This window comes from Ceratotherium simum, chromosome 14 (genome assembly GCF_057802395.1).
Source record: "Ceratotherium simum simum isolate JZ-2026a chromosome 14, ASM5780239v1, whole genome shotgun sequence".
NCBI classification, from domain to species: domain Eukaryota; kingdom Metazoa; phylum Chordata; class Mammalia; order Perissodactyla; family Rhinocerotidae; genus Ceratotherium; species Ceratotherium simum.
Window position 1 is genome coordinate 15,829,009 of NC_141913.1, and position 24,994 is coordinate 15,854,002.

Consider the following 24,994-nt stretch of genomic DNA (forward strand, 5'->3'; position numbering starts at 1 on the left):
TTTCTCAAAACAAGATTTCAACTTAGTGAATACAAGATGAAGACCTACTACCTTCATCCGTATCATGGGACCACCATGCTTACTCCTAGGAATACACTATCAGATGGCAGTACAGATCCTTGTCCTCTGTGGCTACCAGTTCTTGACTCTCTCTCTCTGGTTCCCTCCTAGTCCATCTCTCCTCTACTCCCTTTCTCCTTGTTCCTCCACCTCTTCCCCTCCCCCAATCCTTACTCCTCTTTACCCTGCTCCCAATCTCCTTCCCTCTATAATAGAATCAGGCTATCCCCACCCTTCCCCAGAAAGGCTCTGAGAAAAGTCACCAATTACTTCCACATTGCAAAATTCAATGGTCATTTTTCAATTGTTAGCATGACTCATCTACCACATCTGACACTGCTTAATTCATTCCTCCCCTCCTTTACTATGTGCAAGACAATGGTGGGATTCAAAGAATAGTAAGATCTTATCCCTGCCCATGGTCTAGCAGAGGCAGACTGTTTTGTGAACACGAGTTCAATAAATTTTTCTAGGTGCAATAACAGAAGTCTGAATGGAGGCAGTGGACCACAAAGGAGGGATCAGCCAATTTTACAGAGTGAAGGACAGAGTGTCCAGAAAGGATTGTGGCTCATGATGAGCTGAGTAAGTTGACAAGGAGTAAGAGTGGGGGTGGAGGAGAGATTTACAATAGAGGAACTGTTCTAAGCAAAGGGAACAGCATGACCCAACACAGGGAGGAATGAAATATTCAGTAAGATGGGAATGGAAGAAACAAGAAAGAAGTGGCAGTAGGGGTGGTTGGATGGAAATGAGGCTATGAATCAGTCATGAAGCTGATTATATAGGATAAATAAAAATCAAAGGCAGGCAGTATGATAAAGAGAATATAAAATGAAGCTAAGAATGAAGAAGTCCTCTAATACATGCCATGAGGTTCTATATACTTGCTAGAGGTAAATCAAACTTATCTCTGAGCATTCTAGCTTCAAAGGCAAAGAAGGAAACATGATCAATTACAAGATTTACAGTGCCTGTGACATAGAAACTAATGAGCTGTGTTAAGAACAAAAGCTCAGTTATTTCTAATACTACAAACAGAGATGTCTAATATATATAGTAGTGTGAAGTAGTTTGGACTTACTTTGTTGGCAACAGGGAGCCATCTTAGTAGATTATGCCTTCATAGCAATAGTCACACCAATCTGTCTATCTCCAGTATAGCATGGTTTCTCATGGAGACTCATAGTTCTTGATATATTTAAATTCAAACATGTTTAGCTAAATATCAAAGAGGCCATAGCCACTGTGGAGGATCAAGGTAAAGCCTGCCCACAGAAGTAATTTTCAAGTCTCCCTGTATTAGTAAATCAGTGATAGATCTCAGTGCCTTTGAGATGACAACTCAATCTTAAAACTTCAGGTTTTTCAATTTTGCCCACACAAATAAATATCAAATGGGCCAGACTTGATCTACTATCCAATGTTACTGGGCAATACATTAATGCCTTAGTGGAAAACATAAAGTATTGGAAAGAGTGTGCTTAATGCCTCCTGGTGGTTACAGTGCTCTCTTATAGTAGTATAAGGCTACGATACTCATGCTTTAAAAACAAACAAACATGGGGGAGGATGGGGAGTTATTGTTTAATGGGTATGGAGTTTCAGTTTGGGATGATGAAAATGTTCTGGAGATGGATGGTGGTGATGGTTGTGCAACAGCGTAAATGTATTTAATGCCACTGAACTGTATATTTAAAAATAGTTAAAGTGGTAAACAAAACAAACCCAAACAAACAAGCAAAAAAGCTTTCAAGCCAAAGCCAAAGATCTATCATGCTGGATGCATGAACTATATTCTGGTCCTATTATCTCTCAACTCAATGCCAATGATGAAACAAAGCCACATAGAAGAAAAACTGGTTGATTTTTCTACAGATATAGTATTTCTAAATGCAGTAAAAGAAATTTAACAATACACACAGCTAGATTTCAGAAAGAGTTAGCCTTTCATTATTCTTTTTATTTCCCGCTGCATTTTACCCTTACAAACATATATGTTTCTATAATAAGTAAAGTCATACAAAAATTTCAGGATACTTCACTGAACCCTGAAAAACAGGGTAATAGATTTATGAAATAGCTTTACATTATCTATTGAACTTCTGATAAGCCATTAGGAAAATGTGTATAGCCCTGAGTAATGACGGGAAATGCAATACTTAGTATGTACTTATTCGTGGCTTTGTTTATTCCCATCTAGTGCCAAAAGGATTTAGGTGGCTTAATTGATAATTATGTTTTACAGAAAAAGTGTCAGAATAATACTTTGAAAAACAGACTATATTTTACAAGATACATTCTCTAGCCTGCAGACAAGCATTTAAGGTAGAAAGAATATCTGATTAATTCTGATTACTTTCTCAATTAAAACAGTAGTATTAATGGATAGTTTGTTTTAATGTGACAAATCCCCAATGGCCTAGATCTTTAAAGCTCTATCCACATGGGGACTTAGAATTACACATTCCAGATTGAACACAATCTTCTCTCATCCAAATAACATAGAAGCCAATGGCTGTGATTGGGTTAACAAGACTTTAAAACTTTACTCATCAAGTTGTATATATTAAATATGTACAGCTTTTTATATGTCAATCATACCTCAATAAAGTGGTTAAAAAAAAAAAAAAACTTTAGAATTAAGAGGAGCATAACCTCTATCCTACTTTGTGTGTGTGCGTGTGAGGAAGATTAGCCCTGAGCTAATATCCATTGCCAATCCTCCTCTTTTTGCGGAGGAAGAGTGACCCTGGGCTAGCATCCGTGCCCATCTTCCTCTACTTTACACGTGGGATGCCTGCCACAGCATGGCTTGATAAGTGGTGCGTAGGTCTGCGCCCGGGATCCAAACCTGTGAACCCCGGGCTGTCGAAGCAGAGCACGCAAACTTAACCGCTACACCACCAGGCTGGCCCCTCTACCCTTTTTTGAGTTTTTCCTCCTATTAAAAGGCTGAAAGAAGAAGTCATGAAGTTAACAACAATTCATGTTGCCAACAATTCTTATGTTACCCTGATAAACATTTTTTTGAATATGACCTTTGAAAACTAGCTTGAGAACAAATAGTACACAGGAGCAAGATGTAGAAGAACTGTGGATAATGTCCAAATAACCCCTCCCCCTGTTACTTTAACAGGAAATGGTCAGGAGACACACACACTCAATTTAATATCCCTGTATTGTTATGGTTTCCCATTTACTAGGCATGTTCCAAAAATGTCCAAGTAACCCAAGGTAACCCAAGCTTAAATTATCAGTGCCAAATTTTTATTTAGCTTTAAGGTACAATTGTGTAAACTCAAAAATAATACAGTAAATATGAAGAACACAAAGAAAATAAATGAAACCTACCACATTTAAAATAAATTGTAAACTGAAAATCAGGATGAGTTCAGAAGGGGCTCCCAAGAGACTGCTACAATAATCTACTAAAGAAATGACAAAGCTCGAAACAGAATTTTGGCAGTAAGCAACAAAAGTCAGAGACATTCTAGACATATCCTCTCCGAATGATGTCCAAGGTCAAATCAGCCAAAAGGTATATAGTGTTGTTTACGACAGAGTTTCTTAACAGTATTCGCTTGTCCCCAAGCAACTAAATGTACTACTATTTTCCACAACTTGCAAAATCTGCACATGTAATTGAAGATGAATAATTATACAAACCATTGTGTGTGGGCTACTGGAAATCTTATGTTTATCTATTTTGGACTACTAAATCCAGTCCAGACAAGGCCCATTTGTCTTGCTGATATCCTTAAAATTATTTTCAAGAAGGTCATCTACGCATTCACTCTACAAAGAAAATAATTCTCGAACTAAAGACCAGTTACAAAATAATCTATAGTTATAAAACAAAGTATTTTCATGTGACTTCAATTTAATAAATCAATGTTTATCAAGTACCTTCCACACACCAGGCAAAAGGCTAGCTGCTGAAACAGTTTAGAAAGCTTACTGAGATACGGTTGGTGCCCTCCAAGTATTCAAAGTCCAATCTAGCGGAAGACACACAAGTAAACATAAGCTTATACAAAGTGTTTGTAGGAATAGTGGAAGAAGTCACTCTTAGGGGAACCAGGGTAAGTTTCCAAGCAGAGATGACATTTGAGCTGCAGTGATGAATAAGAGTTTAAGGCAGGAAAAGAGAATACTGGGTGTTAGGCGAAGAGCAAACAGCCCCAAGGCCTGAAAGAACAAGGTGTGTCCAAGAATATCTGGCATAGCCAGAGAGGAGAGTGGTCAGAGGGAAAAGATGTGGTCGCCAGAGATAAAGCTTTAAAGTGGGTCAGATCACAGAGTATGGACTTAATCTTTAGTAAGGGGGGGCGGGTCATTGGATGTTTTTCCAGAGAGTGATAGATCAGTTTTAGACTTTACAGATAACTCTGATGTATTCGTGTTTCATGGCCACTGTAACAATTACCACAAACTTGGTGGCTTAAAACAACAAATATTTAGTCTCATCATTCTGGAGGCCAGAAGTCCAAAATGGCTTTCACTGGACCCAAATCAAAGTGTTGGCAGGACCACTGTCCCGCTGGGGGCTCTTTTAGAGAATACATTCCTTATTTCTGTCAGCTTTGGTGGCTGCCGGCGTTCCTGGGCTTGTGGCCACATTACTGTAGTCTCTGCCTCCATCTTCACATTGCCTTCACCACTCTATGTCTGTCTAATCTCCCTCTACCTTTCTCTTAGAATGATACTTGTGACAGCATTTAGGTCCCACCCAGATAATCCATGATGATCTTGTCTTCTCAAGATCCTTAACTTAATCACATATGCAAAGATCTTTTTTCCAAAAAAAAGGTTATAAATTCCTGGGATTAGAAGGTGGACATATCTTTGGGTGGCCATTTTTCAGCCTATCGCACCTGACAATATGTAAGGTAGAAGACGGGCTGGCAGGGACAAAGACTAGAAGCAAGGAAACCTGTTAGAAGGTACTGTCATAGTCTACGGGGTCAAAAGGAGGGGGAAGTTGAACTAAGGCACTGCCAGTGAATACTGGGGAGGGGGGAGGAAAAGACTAGATACCTGGATATGTGGGGGTGCAAGTAAAAGAGGCAAAAGATGACTTCCACATTTGCAGTTTTCACAGTGGGTAGATGACAACGCCATTAACCAAGACAGGGTATACAGAAGTGGGCAGAACAGGCTGACAAGTTCAGTTTCCATCATACAGAATTTGAGATGCTTTGGGCCAAACTGAGTATTTTCAGTAAAGAGATGGGAAGCCTAAGGATATCGTTATCCTCCACAACCAACTGGTCCTCAAGTTCATTCAATTTAGCCTTAAAAATGTATCTCAAAATTGCATTCACTCAAATATTTGAACTCCTAATATGAGCCAGAATTTATGCTAGTTGCTAGGGAGGCCGAGTTCCTCATGGAATTCACTGTCTGGTTGAGTGGCATGACTGACAAAAACCAAATAATCATACAAATGAGTACAAAATTTCAATTAAGGGAAATGCTATGGTACTATGGTGCACTGAGAGCTTATAAACAGGGATAATTAAGTCAAGAAAGTCAACTAGGCTTCCCTGAAGAAGCCTCTGATCCTTGAGCAAAGGTCAGAAGGATTCATGTTCACTACAGCAATAAAGGGAGACAATTGAAACTTTCCATTCTCATTTAAACTGCTTTTATTCAAACTCTTGTCACCTCTCACCTAGGACACTAGGACCTCAAATCAGTCTTCACTCCTAAAACACAAATATTCTACTAGAATGTGAACTCCTGAGTAGGGACCACGTCTTACTTTCTTTGAATTCCCAATTCTTAGTATAATGCAAGCATATTATAAGAATTGCACAATGTTTACTAAACAAATGAATTTTTATAAAACATTAATCTGACATCACTCTATATACTTAATTATCTCTGTTGGCAACCACCAACTATATGCTAAAATTCAAATTCTTCAGCAGAATCTTATAACAAGACTCCCTATAAGCTGATCCTAAACTGTTTTCTTGGCTTCATCTTGTCACTCTCTCTCAGCATCCAAAATAAAATACTCACCCCTGCTTTGGCCACAGCACATTTCATGATGCTTTTTTTTTTTAAAGTTACCATGACTTTATTTATTTATTTATTTATTTATTTATTTATTTATTTATTTGTGAGGAGGATCAGCCCTGAGCTAACACCCATGCTAATCCTCCTCTTTTTGTTGAGGAAGACCGGCTCTGAGCTAACATCCACTGCCAATCCTCCTCCCTTTTTTTTCCCCAAAGCCCCAGCAGATAGTTGTATGTCATAGTTGCACATCCTTCTAGTTGCTGTATGTGGGATGCGGCCTCACCATGGCCGGAGAAGCAGTGCGTCGGTGCGCGCCTGGGATCCGAACCCGGGCCGCCAGTAGCGGAGCGCACGCACTTAACCACTAAGCCATGGGGCCAGCCCTCATGATGCTTTTGGAAACTATTTTTTTCTACCTTTGCATGTGTTGTCTTCCTCCACAAAGAATATTCTCCCCCATCTTATCTGTCTGGAGAACTCTTTACTGACTCTTCAAAACACCCCTTGAATGTCATTTATTTTGTGATGCTTTCTCCAACTTTGCCAAGCAGTCAGCTGCCACTCCTCTGAATTTCTGTAACACTCTTTATGTACCATTTGGTGGTACTTACTCATTAACTTGTTTAACAAAGACTTATTGAGCACCTCTTTCTTTGTCTAGCACTATTCTAAAGGCTGGGAACACATCAGTGAATTAAACAAGATCGCTTCCCCTCACTGAGGAGCTTACATTCTAACTGTGGGAGATCAACAAATAAATAAATATTATGTGAAATGTGCTATTAAAAGAAAGGCAGAAAAAGGGATAGAAAATGATACAGTGAAGGTCTCTCTGAGCAGAAAAATGAAGGATGTGAAGGAGTGTGCACTGTAGATATTTGGGATAGGAGAGTTCCAGGCAGAGGAAATGATGAAAAGCAAAGGCCTAAGGGAGAACATGCTTGGCAAGTTCAAGAACCAGCACTGAGGTCAGAGCGGTAGAAGAAAGTGAGTGAGGAGGACACAGGCAGATTTTAGAAAGGTGGCAGAGGGTGAGATCACCTAGGACTTGGGCTTTTATTCTAGCCAAGAAACAAAGCCATTGGAGGGTTCTGTGCAGAGAACTGATATGAACCAATTCATGTTTCAAAATGATTACTCTGAATGCTGTGTTTAAAATATTGTTGGAAATAAGGGTGCAAGCAGAGAGACCATTAGAAAACTACTGTAATAACCCAGGCAAGAGATGGTAGGGGCTTGGGTCTGGGTGATAAGAGTGGAATTATGAGAAGTAGTCAAGGGCTGGCCTGGTGGCATAGCGGTTAAGTGCACACTTTCCGCTGCAGTGGCCCGGGGTTCGGATCCCTGGAGCGCACCGACGCACCATTTGTCAGGCCATGCTGTGGCGGCATCCCATATAAAATGGAGGAAGATGGGCATGGATGTTAGCCCAGGGCCAGTCTTCCTCAGCAAAAACAGGAGCATTGGCCACAGATGTTAGCTCAGGGCTAATCTTCCTCACACAAAAAATAAATAAATAAAAAAATTAAAAAAAAGAGAAGTAGTCGGATTCTGCTATATTTTGAAGGTAGATCTGACAGAATTTGTTGATGGACTAAATATGGAAGTAAGGGGAAAAAAAACACAAAAAACCACAACAGTCTGTGATGGATGATTCAAAAGTTCTTAGCCTTGGCCAAAGCAACTGGAAAGATAGATCTTCCATCTACTAAAATGTGGAAGACTACAGAAGAGGCAGACTTGTGAGTAGAAATCAAGAGTTCTTTTCTGGACATTTTAAGACATTTAGGAGATCTCAGACATTTAAGTGAACATGCCAAGTAAATGGTTAGACACGAGACCGAAATTCAGGGGGAAGACTGAGGCTGGAGACACAAAATTACAGATTTATCAGAATACAGACAATATTTAAAGGCATGGGGCTAGATAAGGTCACGTAAGGCAATGCTGCTCAAGCTTTAATGTCCATATGAATCACTTATGAATTTGAAAAAACTGCAGATTCTTTTTTTTTTTTTTTAAAGATTTATTTATTTATTTTCACCCCAAAGCCCCAGTAGATAGTTGTATGTCATAGTTGCACATCCTTCTAGTTGCTGTATGTGGGACACGGCCTCAGCGTGGCCGGAGAAGCGGTGCGTCGGTGTGCGCCCGGGATCCGAACCCGGGCCGCCAGCATCAGAGAGCACGCACTTAACCGCTAAGCCACAGGGCCGGCCCAAAACTGCAGATTCTTATTCACTAGGTCTGAGTTGGGGTCTTAGGTTCTGCAGTTCCAGCAAGCTCCCAGGTAATGCTGATGCTACTGATCCTCAGACCATACTCTGAGTACAAAGATCCAGAGAGTAAGTGTAGAAAGAAAAGAGAAGAGGTTCAATGCCTGCACCCTTAGACACTTTAACATCTAAAGTTGGAAGGATGAAAAGGACCAGCAAAGGAAACTGAGAAATAAAATCAAATAAGGGTAGTATTATGGAAGCAAGTAAAGAAAGTGTTCTGTAAAGGCAGGAGTGATCAACAACTTTAAGCGCTGCGGAAAGGTAAACGAAGATGAGAACTGAGAAAGGAGCACTCAATTAGGCAAGTGAGTATATTAGAATGGTGATATAATCAAGAGCAATTAAAGTAGAATGGTGATAATAAACATACAAATGGAGAATGTCAAGAAAGAATGATAAGAAAGGAAAGTGATGTAAGATCAAAGGTGTTTTTATAATATATAGCATTTTTAAAGATAAGACAGCTGATGGGGACAAGGAATAATTGATTACCTAAGAGAGAGAAGGAGCTGCATTAAATGTCCTTATGTAGGTCAGAGGGGTAGGAACCCAGTCACAAATGGAGAGGTTGGCTTCAATTAGGGACATAACATTCATCAATGTAGAGAAGGCAGAGTATGTACACTTACGTACACATCCAGGTGTGTGGGTGGCTTTGATAGTGGAAACATGAGGAGTTTCTCTGTGACATAAACAATGTCCTCAGATGAAGCAAGACGGAAGAGAAGGTATTAGAAATTTTAGGTGAGATAAGTATGAAATAAACATGTAAAAGGAACTGACTAGAGAAATGTAGTAGGACTGCTGGACAGCAAAAGGGCACAACAGAAGTTAATAGCCATGGATTTAAAGCAAGACCAGCCAGAGTGGCCTTCTTTTTGTCTCCAGCCTCACCTAGTCACTTGAGGACTGGTATGGAATGGGGAGAGGGATGGACTGGAGTTTTGCCAGATGAGTATAATGCAGGGAGAAAAAGGCAGGGGAGTGAATATGATACCCCATGCAATCTAAGTAAGGAGGGAAGTGACGACACAAGTGGAGTGAGGGATGGTGAAAAGATGAAGTAGATGTCCTGCTGTGGTCAAAGAAATGTTGGGATCAGGGTTTTTGTGAGAGTGGGTCGAAAGACAGAAGATAGTGGTCAAACTGCGGAATGTATAAAACTGAGTTTATGGCACAGATACAGTGATTGAGGAAGGCAAACTCTACGGTCTGATCTTGGGAGTGAGTAACTGCAGCGGGCTGGAGGACCAGATCCCTTTCACATGGCATTGTAACTATCTTTCCATGCATTAGTCTCTTCACCTAGACTGACTACAATTCAGGGACTGGATCTTATTTACCTTGATATCGCCATGCCTAACAAAGCATCTGGCACACAGTGGGCAATCAATAAGTAAGTGTGGTTAATGAAATCCTCTCAATGCTAAGGACAGTACAAAATGTGCATGGTTTCACAATAAATATTTAGTGGAGACATTAATTTAGTTAATAAAAATATTTTAGATAACGAAGATGGGCCCAGAAGGTCAACCCCACACCTATAAGGATAAATTACATTCACCTGTGTTTATCTACAACATATATACGATATGAGTAAGCTGCTGGATAATTTTTTAATGCTATACACACAAAACTAGATTAAGAGCCCCTGCTACTATGTAGATTTTCTGCAGAATGTTGTGCCATATATTACATATAGAAGGTGTTTAATAACTGTTATATTCTATGGTACTCACATCACATCAACCAATTACCCTGTTTTGTGCTGAGCAATAGAGGAAATACAAAAGTTAACACAACAAGGTCTCTGTCCTTAAGGGACATGCAATGTTGTTGGAGAAATAAAGGAGAAATACACAAAAAGTTATATAACAAGAAAAAGGGTAAGAACAAGGCAGTACGGCTAATTGTCAAAAAAAAGGGGATGAGAGAAATAAGTACTGGGAATACAGAGGTGGGTAAGATGTACCAGGCACGTTCAGATCATAGAAAAGACACAGAGAAAAGACCCAAAAAAGGAATGCACAGCTATTTCAAAAATAACCTGTAGGAGGAGAGAACACCGGGCCTGGGAACATAAAGCACAGCGTTCACAGGGTCTAACTGAAAGGCCAAGACGCATTTCTGCCTTCTTCCCAACAACACTGACCACCTTGGTCAAATCCTGTATCTTCTAGAGGCAAAATGTCAGTGTCGACTGACACTTACTACTGACATGTTATTATTTTTTCTCAACTATGACCTCTTGTATTTATTGGATTAAACTTTTTCTGACATACGTCCTAACTGTTCCTGTGTTCTTCTCCTCCAGACAAAACCAAAACTGTAACATTATATTACCACTTTCCATTTTGAAAGTTTTGATTTAGAAAGACATAAGCACCTACTCTTGCAACTGCTGAGAAATGCTAAAACTGGCTTCAATTCCATGACATAACTATCTATTGGTTTTGCCACTCTATGCTATTGGATTTTATGCATTATTCATGCACATTTCGACCAAAATAGCATTAAGAAAAAAACTCAGCAAGAAAGCCTTTCTTGAGCAACTGATCTCAACATGTTTCTAAAAAGGAAAATGAACAGACAGTAAGAAAAACAATATATTTTTAAGTTATAATATTTAAAAGGCAGGCATTTTCATGAAACTGCTATCTCAGACCAATACTAAAGAGTAATAGCCATGAAATTACTTAACAGGTAACACATGTTTCAAAAATAATTCCTTAGAAGATTATCAGAGATTCATAAACCCATGCACCTTTAGTTTTCTCCCCCTTAGCTACTTTTTCATTTCCCCATCTCTGTGAGCAGGTCTTACAGCTCCAACTTGATTGTAAGTTCCTTGAGAACAAATCTTACCTTTTAATACTACCTCATCCCTGCTTACTCCTTTGTCACCCATCCCTCCTTTCCCACACAGCATCTCAAGTAGTGTATGCAGACTGTATAAAATCAGCAAGCATTACTGATTCTCTTTATTGAATACCAATATGTTTTTAGGGAAGACAGAAATATCAATGACATTTGGTCAACAACCTGCCTTCAAAAAACATTTAGAGAGCAACTATGATTCTATGCTAAGTATTTCAGGGATATAAATAGATAAGGTCCCTTCCATCAAAAAGAGACAAGCACAATACAAGGATAGGGCTATAAAAAAGGTGTAAACTGAGGGAATACAAAAGAAGAAATGCTCAATTCTGCCTGGGGGAGTCAGGAAAGACTACCTAGGAGAGAAGATAATTGAGAGATATTTGAGAGCTTTGGTAGGAGGAGAAAAGGGCAGCATAAAGTAAAGGTGAAACCGAAAGGGTAGAAATGTGGTAGGAAAATGCAGAAGGAACTACTTTCTTCTTCCCTAAAGTGGTTCCTTCTACATATTTCCATACTTTATTTGCTGGCAGAATGGAATTTTTCCACAGAATTAGCTTTTAGTTTCTCAGTAAATCTTTTTGCTTCAATACGCATAAATGTATAGCCCTCTTCCCAGGAAGTGTTCATTTACAATAATATCGGAAATTTCACTCGACATAACCATTTCATTCCTTAAACACACACACACAATGAGGAAAAAACGTGATGTTTCATTAGATTTAGCTCCTTTCAAATCATGTTACACAATGGAATTCAACCAAATTGTGAGAAAGAAATGTTTGCTTTATGGAATTTTGTAAAATCTTTAGTCACTAAACATACTGGAAAAATAATTTTTAAATAATCAAAAAATCCCAGGGGGCTGGAAAAATTATACTACACTGTAGGCTTGCATCGAAGTTTGTCTCACCCACTGTATTAGTAGATTTTCACTAATCCTGCTTATCTGAAAATACTTAAAGGGACATGATAAAGGAAAACAAGAAGTCACATGGACTTTAAATCTATACGAATAAAATTATCCTTTTCTCTTAAAGAAAGTAACAGAAGTTGTAGGCAACTTTTAAAAAGAAGATCAAGCATTTAGTGAAAATAATTTACAAATTCTTTTTTTTTTTTTTTTTTTTTTTTTTTTTTGTGAGGAGATCAGCCCTGTGCTAACATCCGCCAATCCTCCTTTTTTTTTGCCGAGGAAGACGGCCCTGGGCTAACATCCGTGCCCATCCTCCTCTTTATATGGGACGCCGCCACAGCATGACTTGCCAAAGCAGTGCGTCGGTGCGCGCCCGGGATCCGAACCAGCGAACCCCGGGCCGCCGCAGCGGAGCGCGCGCACCCAACCGCTTGCGCCACCGGGCCGGCCCCAATTTACAAATATTTTAAGAGAAGCATCTTTAAAAATCTTTTTTTTCATATCTTTTAAATATTAGAATGGGCTTGATTTAATCTATTATTCTGATTCAGCAATTAAAAATACGCTTCAAATGAAATATAGCTTTGTATACTTTTTCTTCTTCTCGTTTAACTCTGTATCCAACTGCCTGCTGTCACTACTGCATTTGAGAACTGCAGAAGGCCAGTGTGGCGAGAGCACAGTAAGTGAAGGGAACAAGGGGACAAGACTGGTTTGAAGAGAGAGGCAGGGTCTGGATCATGTTGATAACCTGGAAGGCCCATTAAGAAGTCTGAATTTTCTTCTAGATGCAATGAGAAGCCACTGAAGGATTTTAGGCAGGGGAATGCGATGATGTGATTGTCTACACAGTGTCACTGTGGATGGTGTGTAGAGAGTGAACTTTAGGAAGGCAAGGCTGGAAGCACAGAGATCAGTTAGGAGGCTAGACAGAGTGTGTGCAGCAGAGGTGATGATAATGACAGCTAGCATCTGTCATCCTCTTAGAGTGCCAGGCACTGTTTTAAGTACAAATATTTATTAATTTACCCCTCACAATAATTCTACAACCCACTTGAAGATGAAGAAATGAGGCACAGAAAAGTGAAATAACTTTCCAGAGGGTATAGGAAGCACATGAGCCATAACTTATCAACAGCATTCTAGCCGCAATACCTACACTTTTAACCGCTACACTATAGTAATAGAACAGAGATGGACTCAAGGTATGATTTGAAGGTAGAATGGGCACTGCCATAGATATGGCACAGGAATGCCATGAATCACTCCCAGTGACTTTCCTTCTTAGATGCCCCAAATAGAAGAAATACAGGAGATAACACTACTGAACTTGGCACAGTGTAGATGGGAATAAATGTCAGCAGCCAAAAATGCCATTCACCCTCCTCTTACCCTGTCACTCATTCCACTGCCTTCAAATCTTATCTTTACTTTTTCTTCCCAGTATGAGTCACTCTTTTCACAAATACCATATCTAATTGACAACATCATCATCATTATCATCTTTTCTCTAATTATTCCAAAATCTCATGATTAAAATGACTTTTTTCCCCTTCTTTTGATTATATCACACTTCTAATAATAATGTTCCTATTTTCCCTGTTTATCTTATATAACGAATCTCTTCTCCATAAGTCTACCAACATCATTTTCCTTGTCCTATATTATCACACCATTTTCTTTAACTTCCTTAATCTAATCTTCTTTAGTTCTCATTTCTACCACCTCTCACTGTGCTTCCTTTAATTTGCTATTATGAATTTGATCCTTTAACTCCATATCCACTGAGGTCTCCTGCTTCTATGGTTAAGTTTTGTGAGATCCAGTAATGGCATACGTTCATCTATTACATAAGCACTTAATTTCCTCACTTAAAAGAATTAATTGTTCTCGATCTCAGTGATCTCCAAACACTCCTTTCCATGCTTCCTTCCACTCCCCCACCCACACCTACCTCAAAAATTCTAAAGTAAATTCCTAAAGGATCAAAACTACTTAGCAGCACCTCCTCTCGCAAGTCATTCTCAACTCTCCATATACATCTCCTGCTTTTTGAGTACCTAGTACACGTCAGGCACTGTCCTAAACACTATTTAAACATATGAACTCATTTAATCCTGACTTAACCCGTTGAAATGGATACTATAATTATCTTCATTTTAAATATGTGTAAACTGAGAACCAGAAAGGTCATGGAACTTGCTCAAGGCCACACAGCTGGCTACTGTGAGAGGGAGGATTCCAATTCAGGCAACCTGGCTCTGGAGTCCCTGCTTGTTGCCAGTATGCTACACTGCTCTTTGGCATGTATTTCTGAGGCAAAGTTAAGCACTTTCTTTTCTCTGCTCCAGCTACACTATGGTCTCACCTCTGCTTTGGCACTTAGCATACTGTACTATAACCAACTGTTACTTATCTGTATTCTTTACACTAAGACCTCTCTGAGGACAGAAACTGTCCATCTCTCTATCCTTAAACATGTAATAGCACCTGGCACTAGGAGGTATTTAATGGTCACTGAATAAAGGAATAAACTAAATCTGTGCAGTTTTAACAGCGCTCCAGCCCTAGCATAGCATATGCCGTCAACAAAGGCAGACTCAGTGATGACTTTCATTCCAAACTTTCAGGCTCCTGCCCTAATAACATGACACACAAAAAAAGGTAGTTTGGGGAGCTGTAGTGATACATTTCTACTCTTTACTCCAGGAAACTCAAGGTAACACCACTCTAAGAAGACATTTAGGTGGTAGACTTTAAATGACCAACAAGACAGATGGCAGGATTCTAGAATTACCTGACAACGCATCCTATAACTCGTCCTCACTAAGGATGCTGAGAGGTGGTGAGCTTTGAACCAGAGACTGCTCTAATTCATGATGTTCAGTGGCTAGAGTCTCCGGTGCTTCTAACAGGATTTTGGTGTTTTCCTTGCTCTTGTTCCAATTTAAAATTCCTCACCTAGAAGAAAACAGATATACAAAAAAGACTTCAGACTGACAGGAGACACAGACTTACTCAGAAGAATGTGAAAATTATTTGCTTTTGATCCAATTCAATTGCAACATCAGAAATGAAAACAATTGTGTAATATACACACGGATGAATGAGCAAAATTGCTAAGCTAATTCTGTTCTTCTCGTGGGGCCTTTTCTTACAACAGTTCTAGCTAATGAAAATAGATTAAGAACTAGCAAACAAATTCAGCTCAAATGATCAGGATCCTAGTATAAGAACATTAGCCAATTCAAAAATCATATAAAAACTTTTTAAAATAGAGAATATTTCTCTCTACATTAATCATGAAATTGAGAAGCCAGTTTTTGAACAAAATAAAGAATTAAAACCATTTTAATTATTAAAATGTGTACCACATCAAAGCATAAGATATATTCCTCCAGTTTACTTCCAAAATGTTGCTATATCAAACGAAGGGAAACAAGTGGCCAGATAATGACATTTTGATTTCTATTTTTCAATTCCATATTTTGGTTTTGGCTCCATATTTCACCTTGAATTTAGTACACTAAAAGAACAACAGATTATAGAAAAGGCAAAACTTTCATCCTCTGAAGATACAATCTATTCTTCCTATATAATTCAAGAGCATCTGAACTTTTATAGTTAACTAAAACCTTCTAAAATTTAAGTAACATAATCCTCATATAAAATAGCAGGTACTAGACTTGGTATGGATAGTTTCACCTATCTTTGTATCAGAACTCTGGAAATCACAACTATTTCATAATCTCCCTCAATTTCTGGAGCCCATGTGGCACTCTAGACAGGGGCCAGAAAAGCTGGGATCTCCAATCCTCACTGTGTAATCTCAGAAGTCTCCCGTTCCTGTTTCCTTTTTTATAATAGGGATTCTATTATCACCTAATAATCTAATCAGTGGTCTTCAACTCAGTGGACTCAGTGGACTTTTTCTAAAACTTTAGCAGCAGAACCTATTTCTCAAATATAACCCCAACATATAAAACAGACGTTTTAGAAAACAGAACTGTGCTGAGTGACACTGGTTGAGTGACACTGGATACAGACCCGGAGCCTCTTTGACTTTCCCTTCCCCTCCCTGAGGTCCCTTCAAGGCCCAAACCCAGGGGCTGTTCCAAAAGTTTGAAAAGCACTAGAAGGAGTGACCTCCAAAACCTCCTCCAGGTCAAAATTTCTGTCTCTGCCTCTTGGGAGCTGTAGAACTCTCGCACAAATGCTCTCTGAATTACTCATCCTCTCACTTGCTGACATTTCCGCTCACATTCCCCTTCTCTTGGTCCCCAAGGACTCAGTGATCTCCTCCTCTGTTCTGACTCCAGAGCCCTTTGTGGCTCTGAGTTCCTGAGAGCCTCACATTAGGTACAACACTCCAGGAGTGCCAGATATAACTTAAAATACAGTTTTATTGATATGCTAAGTTCATAACATATACAGGGTCACATTTTTATTATCTTGGGATAGTTCCAGCCCTCAGGCACCTTAGTGTTTATCATTACAACAACAAGATTATTATTATTATAACTGTGAAAATACAATAAAAATAGCAATAATAGTAAGCAATAATCAGCAGAGAAGACATGCAAAACTGAAAAAAAATTAAATACTCATATAATTACAACTTTTAAGAAATGGCAAAATACTTAAATATTCCTATAATCTAAATTTTATCTCCAGAGGAGGAAATACTCTTACTATGGCTGGAGTCAATTTAAAAAAAACAAAGCTCTTCTTCCTCTATTTGATGGGTTAGACAATTCATTTATCTATAAACAAGGACAAAATTGACCACAATGTCCAAAATGATCCTTTCCTTGAATGGAAAAGATCTATTAGCACTATCTATCCAAAAACACCACTGCAGGAAGATCCAAATCTTTCACCCCTGACTTCCCACTCCCTGTTGGCAAAATAAATGATTGAGGCCCCAAAATATCAAGTTCCCTCAACAAAATCTTATTCAAAATCCAATTTATCCTTTATCCATCTAAAATAAACATTACTTTATTTCTGCCACCTCAGCATCTGTTCTCTCTGCCACCATTCTAGTTCTTTTTTGTGTGTGTGTGAGAAAGATCAGCCCTGAGCTAACACCCATGCTAATCTTCCTCTTTTTGCTGAGGAAGACCGGCTCTGAGCTAACATCTATTGCCAATCCTCCTCCTTTTTTTTCCCCAAAGCCCCAGTAGATAGTTGTATGTCATAGGTGCACATCCTTCTAGTTGCTGTATGTGGGATGCGCCCTCAGCATGGCCAGAGAAGCGGTCCGTCGGTGTGCGCCCGGGGTCTGAACCCGGGCAGCCAGTAGCGGAGCACGCACACTTAACCGCTAAGCCACGGGGCCGGCCCCCACCATTCTAGTTCTTACCTTGCTTTTATCTATCAGTTGATCTGAGTGCACTTACATTAGTTTCAAGCATAACAAGATCTTCTGCACTGAAGATACCTTACTCTAAAACTACCCATAAAATGGCAGTATCTCCAGCCATGTAAAGTGATATATCTGAAAGAGTAGTTATATATATATATCACAGAAACTGCACTAGTAAAGAGCCCTCTCATTGCTTTATAGAAGCATCTAAGAACATACTTAACTATCACTTTTTAGTCAATTAGAAGGATCACTGGAACAATCTAATTCTAAATCCTCTACAATCTCAATATTTCAGAAACAGCTAGGGGATATCCTGCATTGAAAAATTAGTGTAGAACTAGTGCTCAAGTTATGCAGAGTGCAAATTCATAAAATCTTCATCTTACTTTTAAACTTTGTTTACAAATACAAATTCTCATTTGGTAGCTTAGAAACCGTGTTGTAACAGAAACAGTTCCTTTTATACACTACCTCTTCGTAATTCCAGGCACAGCACTTCATTTATATTCCATATCAATATACGCACACTGATGATGGTTTTTTAAGTCCTCACGCTATAATTGCCCTAGTTATTATTAAAGGAAAAAAGAACTTCCTTTACAAGATTAGTGGAGCCCAACATATGTGTTTATAATTACATTAGAGGATTTCTAGAATACGGTTAAGATTTTATTTTTCAAATTCACATATAAAATTCACACCTTCTGCCCTATGACTTTCCCACAACAAAAATCAACATATAAGCAAGTGAACATAAATGTCAATCTTTTTTTTTTTTTTTTTTGCTGAGGAAGATTCGCCCTGAGGTAACATCTGTTGCCAATCTTCCTCTTTTTTTGCGTGAGGAAGACTAGCTCTGAGCTAATATCTGTGCCACTCTTCCCCTACTTTGTATGTCGGTCACTGCCACAGCATGGCTGACAGTGTAGGTCCGTGCCCGGCATCCGAACCCATGAACCCAGGCCGCTGAAGCAGAGCACGCCGAACCTAACCACTACGCCACGGGTCCAGCCCCTGATGTCAACCTTTTTATTAGGAAAAATTTAAGGACTGAACGACCACACACTTAAGAGTAAACATATACATTGCTCTGCAGCCCCTTAAGACTAATGCAAATTCAAGCCTTTCCAGCAGTCTCTGCAAACCACTTCAACATAACAATCTTTCATCTTACTCCATTTGATGCTGGCAGGTGAAATTCACAATGAATACTTTCAAAGTGTTCTTCACACTGACAGTGAATGGATGCCAGCAAAAGAATCTAGAGTTTTAAAAACAGTCATGTGCTAGCCAGTGTATACACGTTTTATCTGTTCTCTCATTCTATCAAGTACCTTATTTACCTTTGTTTCACAGAGGTTAAATCAAGCAGAGAAAATAAATCTGGCAAAGAGACACCACTAAGTGGAGAGTAAGTGATTAGTATTCACAGAACACTGTGCCCAATAATCCAAATACAGGTTATGTGAAATTCTGGCCTTGATGATCAATCTGGTGAAGTTCTTTCAACTGGCCACACTCCGGTCAGGTCACCAGCATTAGCCTAACTCTTTTCTTCTTTGTTATTGGATGTATGGCTACAGTAACAAAGAATGTGTTAGCTTAAGCCTGAAATACTAGATCTGGAATTTAAAAACATGTAATTTTATCTTTCAGATAAGGAATTACATTGACACTTATTTCTGTGGTTATTATAGGACCAACAATACACTGACTTGAAAACTTTTTTAAAGACGTGCTTTAGGTGACTCCCTCCTACACAGCTGTTAAAAAGTGGGTCAGCTCCTTTACAATTGGTAAGGGCTCTTCTGCTCATAGAAGACTACCACATTGTTTAGGCAATGGAGGATGGAGCTCTCATGTGAATGCCAATGGTCAATGTTACTTCCGAATCCATAGCCAGGCTGAATCACACTCTCACCTCCAGGGTCCAGGAAAATTAAGATTTGATCCCATGTCTCAGGCACAATCAAGTATGCAAACATATCCTCGTGACCGTATGGTATACATTTGTTTCATCTTATAGATTTACAAAGCACCTTTGCACACATTAAATTTTAGGGTTTTCATGGACTCTAATGCCTATCTTCTATGCCATGCCATCCCTGCTTTCTCAAATGTAATGAATTTCCTTATGTTGCTGAAGCCTTTTTTTCAGTCCTTCCTATCACTAAAAAAAGACACATTTAAAAATAAATATGCCTCAGTGACCAGAGCAGATTTGTCTAAAAGGAGGAAATGTAGATGAGGTAGGATTTGCAAGGAGGGTTGTGGAAGGAGGATTGCACAAAGCTTGCAAACCACTGTAACAATTCGGGCTTTGACTCTGAGTAACATGGGAACACTGGAGGGTTTTGAGCAGAGGAGTAACATTATTTGATTTCCATTTTAATACAATCTCCCTGGCTGATACGCTGAAGAAGAGACCTGGGAAGAGGTCAAGAGTAAAATCAAACAGATCCCTTAAGAGGCCACTGTGACAATCCAGGTACGAGATGGGTAATAGCAACAGAGGTGTTGAGAAGTAGTCAGATTCTGGACATATTTTAAAGGAAGGCCTAAATGACTTGCTGACAGACTATGGGATGTGAGAGAAAGAAGGAATCAAGGATGACTCCACGGTTTTGGCCTGAGCAACTAAAGGTAACAGTCATCATTACCTACCACGGGGAAGACTGCAGGAGGAACCGGGACAACCAGAAACTCAGTTTCATATAGGGAAGTGTGAAAAGCTATCCAACACCTAAGTATAGATGTCAAGCAGGCAATTAGATATCAACTTAGGTGTTCAGGGAAGAGGTCCAGGCTGGAGATCTAACTCTGGTAGTGATTTATAAATAGGTTACATATTAAGCCATAAGACTAGACAGAATCACTAAGGGAGAAAGTGAAATAGAAAGAAATCCAAGGAATGAGATTTCCTTCTGATTGGAGAGATGAAAAAGGAAACAAAAAAAGAGACAGAGAGATAGAAGGAAAACCAGAGTGTGTGGTACCCTGGAAGCCTAAAGGAAGTATTTCAAGGAGGAAAAAGTGATTAACTGTTTCAAACACTGACGATAGATCAAATAATATGAGAACTAAGAAAAGACCTCCGGATTTAGTGATGAGGAGTCAATGGTGAACTCGACAAGGGCAGTTTCAGTGGAGTGTTGAGAGGACGTTGACGGCAAAGACCTAACTAAAGTAGGTCAAGAGAAATGAGAGACAGAAACTTGAAGAGAGTGAGTATAGCTGATTCTTGAGAAGTTTTGCTAAAAAGGGAAGGAGAAAATTGGGGCTATTGCTGGAAGGGGATGTGGGGGTCAATAAGGCTTTATTATGGAAGACGACTCAGCATGTTTCTGTACCGATGGGAAAGATTCAGAAGAGGGGGAAATTCATGATGCAGAAGTGAGAGTGTAGGAGCAAAAGGACAGCATTACTGGAATGATGTTCTTGAGTTTGCAAAAAATGATGGGATCTAAGTGTACAGTTTGCCTTTGCTAAGAGCACGGAAAGTTCTTCCTTAGTTGCAGGAGAAAAGGCAGTGTGTACGTGCACAGATTCAGATAGGTAGGTGTGTGTAATGAAGTTTTCTTCTAATTGCTTCTTTTGTCTCAGTGCATATAAGAAATATAGAGAATAGGAAACAGACAGGTCATCAACCTATAGCTCTCAACATGTGATATAGTATGAAGCCTCTCGTCTCTTCATATCATTTACAATATAAAAAAGTTTGCCCTGAGATTAAAAATGAGATCATTTCCAAGGTCTTCCAAAGCCTCATTCACACTAACCTAGTCAACTCAACACAGGTCAGCTGTTCAAGCATTTTCTCTTCGCTTACAGTCAACTGTGACTAGCTTCCGGCACCATTAAAAAATACCCTTTTCTTACTGGCATTGGCATGTTCCTTAAGCCAAGAGAAAAGAAAATTCCACTGGGAATTACCTCTGTACCTCTCTGCCCTTAGGCTCTGCCATGGGAAAGAAGATAAGGGCTTATATTTGGTTGTTGACTTATGACATGTTCCAAGTAAAATGACCTCAATGGAGCTAAGCTATTAAACTACATTTCTGCTAGTAATCTGTTAAGTCAATTACTTCCAAATGTATCTTCAGACATTTAAATCAAGGAGCAATTTGGGGATAACTGCCTACTCCCATATCTAGTACAGAGCCCAATAAATACGCACTTAAGAAATATTTGGTAAATAAATGGGGAGTTTTAAAAGCAAGGGATAGTAACATTTGGAAGAATCAATATAAACCCAGAATATCTGATAGTTATTTTTGTCAGACCGATTTAAAGATAACCTCCCATAAAAATAAAATCAATGGAAGACTTGAACTACATACAAACAATAATGTAATGAAAGTCTAGTTTCTACATTTCTTAAGAAAAGAAGTAGAAAAGAGAAATATGCCTTCTGAAACAAAAGTACTGGTCACTTCCACAGATTCAATACACATTTACTCCATTCCCTCATTCAGTGGTTCTGGCATTTAAAATAACTTGGTATGGACCAGCCCCGTGGCTTAGCGGTTAAGTGCGCATGCTCCGCTATTGGCGGCCTGGGTTTGGATCTCCAGGGTGCACCGACGCACCGCTTTTCTGGCCATGCTGAGGCCGCATCCCACATACTGCAACTAGAAGGATGTGCAACTATGACATACAACTATCTACCCAGGCTTTGGGGAAAAAAAAGGAGGAGGATTGGCAATAGATGTTAGCTCAGAGCCGGTCTTCCTCAGCAAAAAGAGGATTAGCATGGATGTTAGCTCAGGGCTGATCTTCCTCTCTCTCACACACACACACACACACACACACACACACACACACACACACAAACTTGGTATAAGTAAGATCTCATAGTAATTTTCTCTTCCAATTGCAAAGATGAATCACCTGACACTGATTATAACACATAAGGAACCTCTACAATAAATTAAAATTTCCATAACTATGTACATTTTACACCAGAAGTAGCACTTACAGGATTATTTATTTTCCTAAAAGCACTATGTACTTCAATGTATAATTTCCAAATTATTCTAGATTATAGTATAATGTATTAAAATTTTCAAAAGGCTGTTATATATCATGTAAATTATGGAACAGAATGTTAAACTGCCATGTAATGGTATATATTAAACACATTGCAAATTTCAATGTAATGTGGTAAATTGGCATTGGCTACATAAAAATGGTAAAATTCTAAATCAACCTATTCAATAAAGATTCTGAAATTTTAAAATGTCTATTCTTTTAATCACGTCTTTTTAACTCTCCATTAAATATTTGTTCAATTGTATTCCCCAAGTGCCTGGAAAGGAGCCTCTAACATGCTCAAAGGTAAGTGTCGAAACAATATTTTTAAATAAATGAATATTAAAGTGTATAGTAATAAGAGAAGTAGAGGGGGGATGGAAGCAATGCAAAATGACTATTTTTGATAAAATCTCTTTAACCGTTATTAATATTTCAAAGTTTACCCAAAAAGTAATAAAGTACAGGGCCCTGAGCAAAAATGTCTCTAAAAATACCCTTCTTCTTCAGTAAGGGTAAAGTAAACTTCAGTAAGAGAGTTTAGCCAAAAAAGAAAAGGACTTAACTTCACAAGCACTTGTGTAAACAATGGCTCTGCTTACACAGGACTATTTCTATGTCTACTACTGATAAAGTAAGTGTATATATATAGTATTTTACAGTTTAAAAGGCATTTTTATATACTGTTAGTTCATTAAATCCTTCTAAAAGCACTATGAGGAATATATATATATATGTGTATAAACTGAAGATCATAAAGTTTAAGTAACTTGCCAAAGGCTGGCAGAGGAATAATAACTGAAAGCAAGATCTTTTAACTCCAAATCTTATTCATAAGCTATCCAACCCACAGTGTTGCCAATAACTATATGGCACAATAACATAGTTGATGCAAATACATGATCAAGAGTCTTAGAAGCAGAGGGTCTCACATTTTTTTTTTTGGAGAGGGTTACTAGACTACCGGACCAGGTAAATGAGGGAGTGGGGGCAGAGTTACCTGGACTACAGCAAAACATTTGTTAAAACCATCCCTTGGACCCCTGTCAGGGATTACATCACCACAAAATGGCAAATTCATTAGGTAGATTAGGAACCTGGCTGAATCCATGCCCTCCAGTAGAATGGTTTCTCATTCCAAGAATTAGTAAATCTGTCCTGTTCAAAACCTGGCTTAAATTTAAGCTAAGGTTCTCTCCATCATTAACAGTATATCTAGACCAACTATAGGGTTTGTTTGGTTTTTTTTTTAAATCAGAAGGCCTAGTTTTAGGCCGGACCTGCTGCATCAGGACTTCCAAGAATGAACTAAGCCTATGTATTGTGACAGAGATTGATAATTTATCCCAATATCTAATCTCCTCTTCTTCCTTAGTAAGAACCCCAATTTGTTAGCCAGCTATATTGCCCTCCAGCTAAAAAACCATTTCTCAGTCTCCCTGGCAGCTGTGGCCATATGACTAAGTTCTAGTCAAGAAGAATGGAAGTATTGTGAGGAATTCACCAGATCCCCTTAGAGGGAAGGGCATACCCCTATGTTTGCCCCTTCTTCCTTCCTGCTGACTACAATTTGATATTTGGAACAGCCCCTAACACCTGAAACTGCCATACCAGACCCAGACTGCCTGCCTCCCATCTTCTTTAAGGTGAAAAATAAATTCTCTAATTTAAGCTAATATTAATTTGGCTTTTTTTTTTTTTTTTTTTTTGCTGAGGAAGATTTGCCCTGAGCTAACATCTGTTGCCAATCTTCCTCTATTTTGTACGTGGGTCGCCACCACATCATGGCTGCCGACGAGTGGCGTAGGTCCATGCCTGGGAACTGAACCTGGGCTGCCAAAGCAGAGCATGCTGAACTTAACCAGTAGGCCACAGGGCCAGCCTCTGGCTTTGTTTTTTTTTTGTTTGACTGTTCAATGCTAATACTAACACTAATACATGTAATGTTTTTTTGAAGCACCACAAATTATTGTGATGTGGCTTCTGGATAAGAACAACCAATTTAGAAGAATTTCTGTTTAGTTAAAAAATATTTACTGGGCATCTACTACTATTTCAAGGTAAGTGCTAGGGATACAAAGCAGAATAAGAGATTGGTTAAGCCTTGGGGAGATTACAGTCTAGCAGGAAAAAAGATAAAAGACACTTCACATGCCTGCCCAACTCTATTAAAAATGCAAACCCAGCATTACTTCTTTACTTAAAGCTTTCTAATGGTTCCTTATTGCCTTCACTTACAGTCTCCAAAGTGGAGTCTGAGTACACATGAGGTACGGGAATATTAGAAAATCTTTTGTTTATTTTTGTCAAAAATATTAAACATAATGTTACATATCCAGATATAATATGATATATACAGACCGACAATGGTGCCCTCACATGGTCCATGTGTCACACGGTCAAGGGTCAAGTGCAGGATACACAGTAACT

At 38.9% G+C, this 24,994-nt stretch overlaps 1 protein-coding gene across 6 annotated transcripts in view; it reads right to left on the reverse strand.

Moving 5' to 3' along the window:
* Positions 1-24,994, reverse strand: part of OSBPL1A (oxysterol binding protein like 1A) — a 147,132-nt gene that overhangs the window by 67,226 nt on the left and 54,912 nt on the right. For all 6 annotated transcript variants that reach the window (XM_014780265.2, XM_087439075.1, XM_087439077.1 and 3 more), the window contains one exon: positions 14,960-15,123. The gene's annotated coding sequence lies outside the window, so the exon portion shown is untranslated. The remainder of the gene's footprint in view (positions 1-14,959; positions 15,124-24,994) is intronic.